Source organism: Sciurus vulgaris, assembly GCF_902686455.1.
Source record: "Sciurus vulgaris genome assembly, chromosome: X".
NCBI lineage: Eukaryota > Metazoa > Chordata > Mammalia > Rodentia > Sciuridae > Sciurus > Sciurus vulgaris.
In genome coordinates, this window is record NC_136471.1 from 85789634 (window position 1) to 85798059 (window position 8426).

An 8426-nucleotide genomic window follows, 5' to 3' on the forward strand; every position below is an offset into this window, starting at 1 on the left:
AAAAGACAAGAAGTTGGGGCAAACAGTTAATGGCCTGAGGATAGTAGGAAAATTTTCCTTTCAGAGAGAGTAATTAGAAAAGAAAGCAGTATAGGTCCCTAGGGCCTGAACAGAAAAATGTCCCCATTACTTAAAGATTTAACCCGTCTGGGAAACCTTTGGTTTCTCTACATACTTCTTGGTGTCAATATTATATACATAGGAGTCATAAAAAAAGAAAATTTTCTGTAAGAAGTCATTATCTATTGTTGATTGCTCAGTAGGGATTAATTTATCAGATCAAAGAACTAGGGAATATAGGCCAAACCAGATTTGAATAAGAGGGACAGAAGAGAGAACATCACTAACACAGGAAATTTTCCTAAGGCAGGCCTCAGTGTGGGGGGTGCCACAATTGGTATGGATCTTTGAGAACCTGAGTTGGAATGGCCATGAAAAATTAGAAGGATACAGATGTCAGGAGGTATGAAAGATCAATAACAATAATAGATAAGATTCCCTGATTGCCTCTCCATATCCTTCAAAATCACATCTGCATTTTAAAGTAAGTACTATTATTCTTTCCATTTGAAAGATGACAACTGGGGTTTAGAGAGAAATAATAAGTTGTCTAAAGAAACGGAGTAAGCAGTGAAGTCCACTTTCAAACCCAAGACTGGTTGACTACAATTACCATGTTCTTCACCACTATTTTCCTACCTATACTCTCCACCTAACTTCCTGCTCTTCTTTCAATGCAACTCTCAGATTCCACCTTCTTTCTGAAGAAATCAAGTCAACTCCAGCTCAGATTCTGAGACCCTTTCCTGTTCATTCTGTCAACTTCTATAACACTACTTGGACGGACCATACTAACTAGATTGTCTTAATTTATTTTATGTTGTAGCTCTGAGTGTGTGAGATAGATACACACACACACACACACACACACACACACACAGAGAGAGAGAGAGAGAGAGAGAGAGAGAGAGAGAGAGAATACTGTGGGAAGCTTGAGGATAAGAGGTTGTCTTTCCTCCCTGCCCATAGTATGGCCCAGTTGAGGCTGGGCATTGAGTGATAACACATAAATAGAACTTACTATTTTAGACAGAGTAGGCAGGAAAGGCCTCTGTGAGCACATGATGTGTGCATGGAAATTTAAATGAATCACAGAAATGACCCATGTTCATGGCCTTCTGCAGTGACACACCTGACATACAAGTCAGAGAGATAGACTAAAAGGTTACTTTTCATTACCTCTTATGTGCAAGCTTAGAACTTTTGAACTCTGGATTTAGTAGACTTCCTTAAAGGTTCATTAGAATACCCATCCAACTTCATCCAGAATATCTCTGTTATGAGTTGCTTTATGTATTCATGCTCTGATGCAATGTTATATTTTAATGCAGTGTTTTGAGGCTGGCTACAATTGCCTGTAGTTCTTCCAACTTCCTGTCCACTCAGGTCCTTGCCATCTCTACAGACTCTTCTTCCTCTGATTTCACCTTATTCTCTAGATCCATTCCGTGCCTAAAGTGTCTATCCTCAGGAACATGTCTGACTTTGTCCCCACCTTGATAGAAGAATGCTTCCATTCTTTCTCCACTGTTGTTAAGGCGAAGATCAAACTCCTCACCTGGGGAATAAGGCTTTTTCCAATCTGTTCTGGCACTCTGCCCTAGGCCTAGGTCACCAGCCACACTGACTGAATTGTTTTTTTTCCTAATGTGCCACACAATTCCAGGCTTCTGAACACTTTTTCAGACAGTACTCTCACAACTCCTTGTACCATATACACAATGGAATATTACTCAGCCATAAAGAAGAATGACTTTATTACATTTACCAGTAAATGGGTGGAACTGGAGACTATCATGCTAAGTGAAATAAACCAGTTCACCCAAACCAAAGGGCAAATGTTTTCTATGATATGTGGAAGCTAACCCACAGTAAGGGGCAGGGGAAGAATAAAAGTTCAGAGGAGTAGACAAAGGGGAATAATGGGAAGGGATATGATAGGAATAGGAAAGACAGTGGAAAGAATCTGACATAACTTTCCTATGTACATATTTGAAAACACTACAGTGAATCACACCATTGTGTTCATCCACAAGACTAGGGCCCTAATTAGAATAAGATATAGTCCATATGTGTATAATTTTATCAAAATAGATTCTATGATCATGCATAACTAAAATAACCAACCAACCAACCAAACAAACAAAAAAAGAACCAGCTCTAATGATATCTTCTATTAGGCATTTTCCAAATCCAGCCTCAGCAGTCTTGGTCTCCCACTTCTTTGGACACTACTATATCTTACAAAAACATATTAGGACACTTTTTATTGCATTGTAATTTATGGATTTACATATATGACTTCATTTCTACAAAGAGCTCTGGAAGTCTGGGGGATATGTCTCATTCACTTTAAATCCTCAGAGCCTAATGAACTGCCTGAATTCTACTTGGTATGCAACAATAAAAGTCAACATTTATTTTCAAGTACTTATTTTATTTCAGGAACTATTCAAAATGTTTTAAACAGACTAACCCATTTACATTTCAAAATGGTCATATAAGTAGATACTGTTATCACATTTAATTTCCAGATGAGGAAACTGAAACACACAGAGGTCAGGTTACTTGCCTAATATCACATAATCAGAAAGTAAGGAAGTTAGGATTCAAACACAGGAAGTTTTGCTCCAGAGCTATTTCTTAACTCCTTAACCTATCCTGGTTAAGCAGTAGATGGGATGATAGGTAGGCAGATAGACATTTGGATGGGTGAATAGACTATTGAGACAATGGAGATGAATGGACAGGTGAATAGGTGGATGTATGGAATCCCAAAGATGTTGAGGAAACAGGCTTAGAAAGGATAAATAAACTCTTCGATGTCACATGGTTAACATAGATTCTGCCTGGCTCTAGTACCAAGATACTACTACCAGTAGATGTCCTTAATTTTCTTGACAAGTAAAAAATACCATTTCAATAATCCTATGATGACACTTAGGTGGCTGGGCTAGGGATAGTCCTTGAATAAACTATTTCCGTATATCTTCTTGTAATTACCCAAAGTATGGGCAGAGGAGGCAGAGTGTTGAAGCAGTAATCAGGTTGGAAGGTTTTGGAAATCTTGTCCTGTGTTTCATTAGACTTATTAGGGAGTTGTGACCCACTACCATCTTCTGATAATGTGGAAGAGCACCAGTTACAAACATGAAGAGGTGGTAGGTTTATTTATAATACTTTCCTCCTTCCTTTTCCTCATCAAATAATTTCCTTTTTACTGAGGCTTAGTTTTAGTGTTCACTGAACAGATTTCAATTTTCCAACTCTGGCAAATGGAAATATTGTAACATTTTTTGAAATCTACTTCATAGAAATTAAAACAAAAACACTTCTTTAAGGTGATAATTTATGGAAACCTTTATGATTAAAGAAGCATTATGGCAAAATATAAATCATCCAGTGCTGAGTAACAAAATGCCTAGAGATCTAGCCTTGGCTTTGACATTGAATGAATGTGTGACAGTGGAGCAGTGCTTTCCAATCTTTGGGTCTCAGTTTTCCTGTCTGTAAAATAAGTAGTACTGGTCTTTCACATTTCTATGGAGATTTTTATCTTTGATCTACAGTGGCTTGCCTGATATGACTGAAGATATCATCAGCCTGTGACCAGCACCTGCCACTGAGGTCTGGGAGGGTGTGGTGACCAAAAGCTCAGATTAGGGTTTGGATATGAGATGTGCCCTAATAGCTCCTGGGTTAATGCAGGAATGTTCTATAGTGAAATGATTGCATTGTGAGAGCTATAACCTAATTTGTCCATCCTAGTTTGAATGGACTAACTGGATGGTAACTCTAGGCAATAGGGGCATACCTGGAGGAGGTGGATCATGTGGGCCTACCCTGGAAGGTTTCATCTTTCCTGTGGCCCCTTTCCCTTTCTCTCTGATTCTTGGCTGCCATGAACTGAGTAGTTTTCCTCTGCCATACCCTTCCACCATGATGTTCTGCCTCACCTTGGGCCCAGAACAATGGAGTCAGCCACCATGGAGTCAGTGAAAATCAACTTTTCTTCCTCTAAGCTGTTCTTGTTGGGTATTTTGATCACAGCAACAAAAAGCTGAAGGGGGACACCTCATATCAAAATTATTACATACCCCTATTTGAAATTAGGCCAATACTTCTGCTCCTGTCAGCTATAAAGCCACCCTGTGGGAATCCCTTTTCCCTCAGGAAAAGCTGAGAATGGTATTTTCCATGGAGATTGAGGAGATAAGGGACTATTGGAAAGGCTCTCACCACTAGTGCCTTGGTGTCAGGGGTCTGACTTCATATGGAACTTTAAGACAAACTTTTTAACTCCAAACTGGTAGGAAGACAGGAATATGAACCTAGCTTGTCATTTTCTCATAGCTGCTCTTTAAACCTGGGTATTATCAATATCTTTCAGTCAGTCAGTAAACAAATATTTATTAAGTGCAAGTACTCTCTTTGCACCTGGCACTGCATTAGATGCTGATAACACGTATGTGTACCCACAGAAAGAGAGATAGAAACAGAGACAGAGACAGAGAGAGACACACAGAGACCACAGGAACAGCCCATATTCCCCATGAAGCTCACAGTCTATGAGGGAAATAAGACAGATACAAATATGATAATACAAGATAGAAAACCATGACAAGCAAATTTAGAAGTGAGGGAAAAATCTTGATTGGAAAGATTGGTTAGCCTTCAGGTGGAGTCATGTGGGCCTCCATGCAAGAGATTATAATCATTAAGTTCTCAAACCTTGGGTTCAGTTAGACTTAGGTTCCAAAGTCAGCAACTCCACTGCTTAGTTATGTGCCCTTGGATAAGTTACTCGACCCTTAAAACCTAAAGTTCCTCATCTGTAAAATGGGAACATTCAGACTACCCTGCAAGATCAATGTGAGTATGAACTGAGAGATTATATGTGAAGCATATAAAGTACAAGATCCAGACTTGAGGTACTAATTCAGCATTACTTGTTGTAGCTTGAACTATTGTTATCATTAATTATCTCAGTACCACCTTCCTTTAATGTGGGACTTCTTATACTGGGAAATGGTGTGCCCCAGGGGGCTGCTGGATTTGATTCTGTGTTGCCTACGTGGAGTAAATGGATGAGGAATCATTCTTCCAATCATCTTCTTTTGATCCTTAGAAAGGAAACTGAACCTGAGGATGGTCCAAATTGTATCAAACAGGTCAGTTGTTGCCATACATGGGCCTTGGTCACTGACCATAGACCTGCTTCTTACTCTTGATTCCCCTCTCTGCCTGAGTTTCTCCATCCACAACATGAGTATGCTTTCCTCAAAGACTTCCCAGGGGTCTTTCTGTGACAGATTTTTAGTATTTCCAGTTTAATCTGGGAACTGTTAAAACTATCGGTCGGTGCCAGCCTAGCGTCCTGGAATTACTTTGTTCCTGAACAAGAACTGGAGCAGCGCCATGAGCAACACAACCATTGTCCCCAGCACTGCGGGCCCGGGCCCCAGCGGCGGGCTGGGTGGCGGAGGCGGCGGCGGAGGCATTGGCACCGAGGTAATCCAGGTGACTAATGTGTCCCTGAGTGCTAGCTCTGAGCAGATGCGGACTCTCTTCGGTTTCCTAGGCAAGATCGACGAACTGAGCGTCTTCCCGCCAGATGATTCACCTTTGCCAGTCTCATCTGGTGTCTGCTTTGTTAAGTTCCATGATGCAGACTCAGCAGTTGTGGCACAGCATCTTACAAATACTGTTTTCGTTGACAGAGCTTTGATAGTCATACCATATGCAGAAGGAGTTATTCCTGATGAGACTAAGGCTTTGTCTCTGTTGGCACCAGCTAATGCAGTGGCAGGTCTTCTGCCTGGTGGTGGACTCTTGCCTACACCTAATCCACTTATCCAGATTGGTGCTGTTCCAGTGGCTGCTTTGGGAGCTCCTACTCTTGATCCTGCCCTTGCTGCTCTTGGGCTTCCTGGAGCAAACTTGAACTCTCAGTCTCTTTGCAGCAGATCAGTTGCTGAATCTTATGAGCACTGTTGATCCTAAGTTGAATCATGTAGCTGCTGGTCTTGTTTCACCAAGTCTGAAATCAGATACCTCTAGTAAAGAAATAGAGGAAGCTATGAAAAGAGTACGAGAAGCACAGCCCTTGATTTCTGCTGCTATAGAACCAGATAAGAAAGAAGAAAAAAGAAGGCATTCAAGATCAAGATCACGTTCTAGGAGGAGAAGGACTCCCTCATCTTCTAGACACAGGTGATCAGGAAGCAGATCGAGGAGGCGATCACATTCTAAGTCGAGGAGTAGACGATGAACCAAAAGTCCAAGACGGAGAAGATCTCATTCGAGAGAAAGAGGTAGAAGATCAAGGAGCACATCAAAAACCAGAGATAAAAAGAAGGAAGACAAAGAAAAGAAACGTTCTAAAACACCACCAAAAAGTTACAGCACAGCCAGACATTCGAGAAGTGCGAGCAGAGAGAGACGATGAAGAAGAAGCAGGAGTGGAACAAGATCTCCTAAAAAGCCTAGGTCTCCTAAAAGAAAATTGTCTCTCTCACCATCCCCTAGGAGACATAAAAAGGAGAAGAAAGATAAAGACAAAGAAAGAAGCAGAGATGAAAGGGAACAATCAACAAGCAAAAAGAAAAAGAGTAAAGAGAAAGAGAAAGAACGGGAAAGAAAATCAGAGAGTGATAAAGATGTAAAAGTTACACGGGATTATGATGAAGAGGAACGGGGTATGACAGTGAGAAAGAGAAAAAAGAGGAGAAAAAACCAACAGAAACAGGTTCCCCTAAAACAAAGGAATGTTCTGTGGAAAAGGGAACTGGCGCTTCACTAAGAGAATCCAAAGTGAATGGGGATGATCATCATGAAGAAGACATGGATGTGAGTGACTGAATACTGCCTCTGTGGGAGACCAACTGTATACATGCATCAGTGTCATTCCTTTGTGTGATTTCTTAATGCTGTATTTGTTCATCTCAATCCTAGATGTATACAGCTCTGAGTTAAGTGATCATAAAGCTCCTGATATTATTTACATCAAAAAGCTTTTAGAAAATGACACATGGGTAACCAACTCTTGTCATGGTGAAATCTGATTGAGTAACCAAGCAGTTTTACTATTCTGGTGCTGCTTCATAACAAAAGTGAAAAGCTGCATGCATCTACAGCAGGCATGGATTGTTTATGTTGTACGATCTCCTTTATTACGTAAGTTCACTTATAGTATGTCTAGAATTTGATTCATTGCCATAATAGAGCCATGTAGGGAATGCATTGATTGCATGTTATTGTGGCAAGAATATCCTAAATATCATTAAAATCCTCCAACATGATGGATCTACTTATGGTCTTGTTCGTTGACATGACAAATTAACATTCTTAGAGTTACATCTGGAAATGATCATTTGAAATAGATAATCCTTTAAGCCTTGTGGCTCAATTTTTGTGGCTTTTGTTTAACTTTTGAAAGGTTACATATGCACTAACCTTTTTTGATGGCTAATTAGGCTTTAATTACAGAAACAACATTTCAAATAAAACTGTCTTTGGCGGTGAGTACATAGCAACATATTTTGAAGTAGAGTTGTATACTTTTTCATAGGTGTTTGGGAAATTTTTTTCCTAAAGTAACTTATTCCATATCTACGTCAGTGAAAGTTATCCGCCTATCCTGAGTCCATCTGTAAAAGAAAGTTGTCTCTTGTCCTGATTTTCAATTTTTCTTTTTAATTTGTTTTAAGCTCACTTTTGGAAAAAAGGGGGTAGTGCATTTTAAATTGACCTTCCTATGCTTTTAAAATAAGACAGATCTACTTGATAATGCACTTTTATTTGATCTCAAGTTGTACAAAACCAATAAATTTTGTGTTACTATTTTAAAAAAAAAACTATCTCCAGCTGTATTGTAGGAAGCATTTTCTTGTGAGTTCTTAAAGTGAGGAGGAAGAGACCAATAAGATCATCTCATACACGTATCTGCCTTAGAGCAGAACTATCCAGGACTTACCTCATGTCCAACAAGTGACCCTCAATCAGTACAGTAAAATTTGCTATTTCTAATATTTCTACTGCACATTATATGTTTCATGCAGTTAGACAAATTAATATCCTCTCTTTTATCACTGTTCTCTGATTCTAGCAAAGAAAAGCTGCCCTCCAAGTGGCCATATCCCTGAAAATCCTAGAAGTCAATCTTGGCTGACCAGGACTTAAGGATTTCAGACAAGTAGTGTGGAAACATTTTCAGTCTAAAAACCTCTGGATCCTCCATTCCACTCTGACCAAATATTATCAGAAACTGTCCCCTGGGTGGAAAATACTTGTCCCCTTTTCCCTTGGCTTCTTGGTCCTGATTACCAAAACCTGAGCATGTGTATACATGTGTACATGTGTACATG

General features: G+C 39.8%; 1 pseudogene across 1 annotated transcript; it reads left to right on the top strand.

Moving 5' to 3' along the window:
* The first annotated feature begins 5462 nt into the window (after nucleotides 1-5462).
* LOC306651859 (serine/arginine-rich splicing factor 11-like) lies at nucleotides 5463-7671 on the top strand (annotated as a pseudogene). The gene has a single exon. The product of its transcript is annotated as a serine/arginine-rich splicing factor 11-like (transcript).
* The last annotated feature ends 755 nt before the right edge of the window (nucleotides 7672-8426 follow it).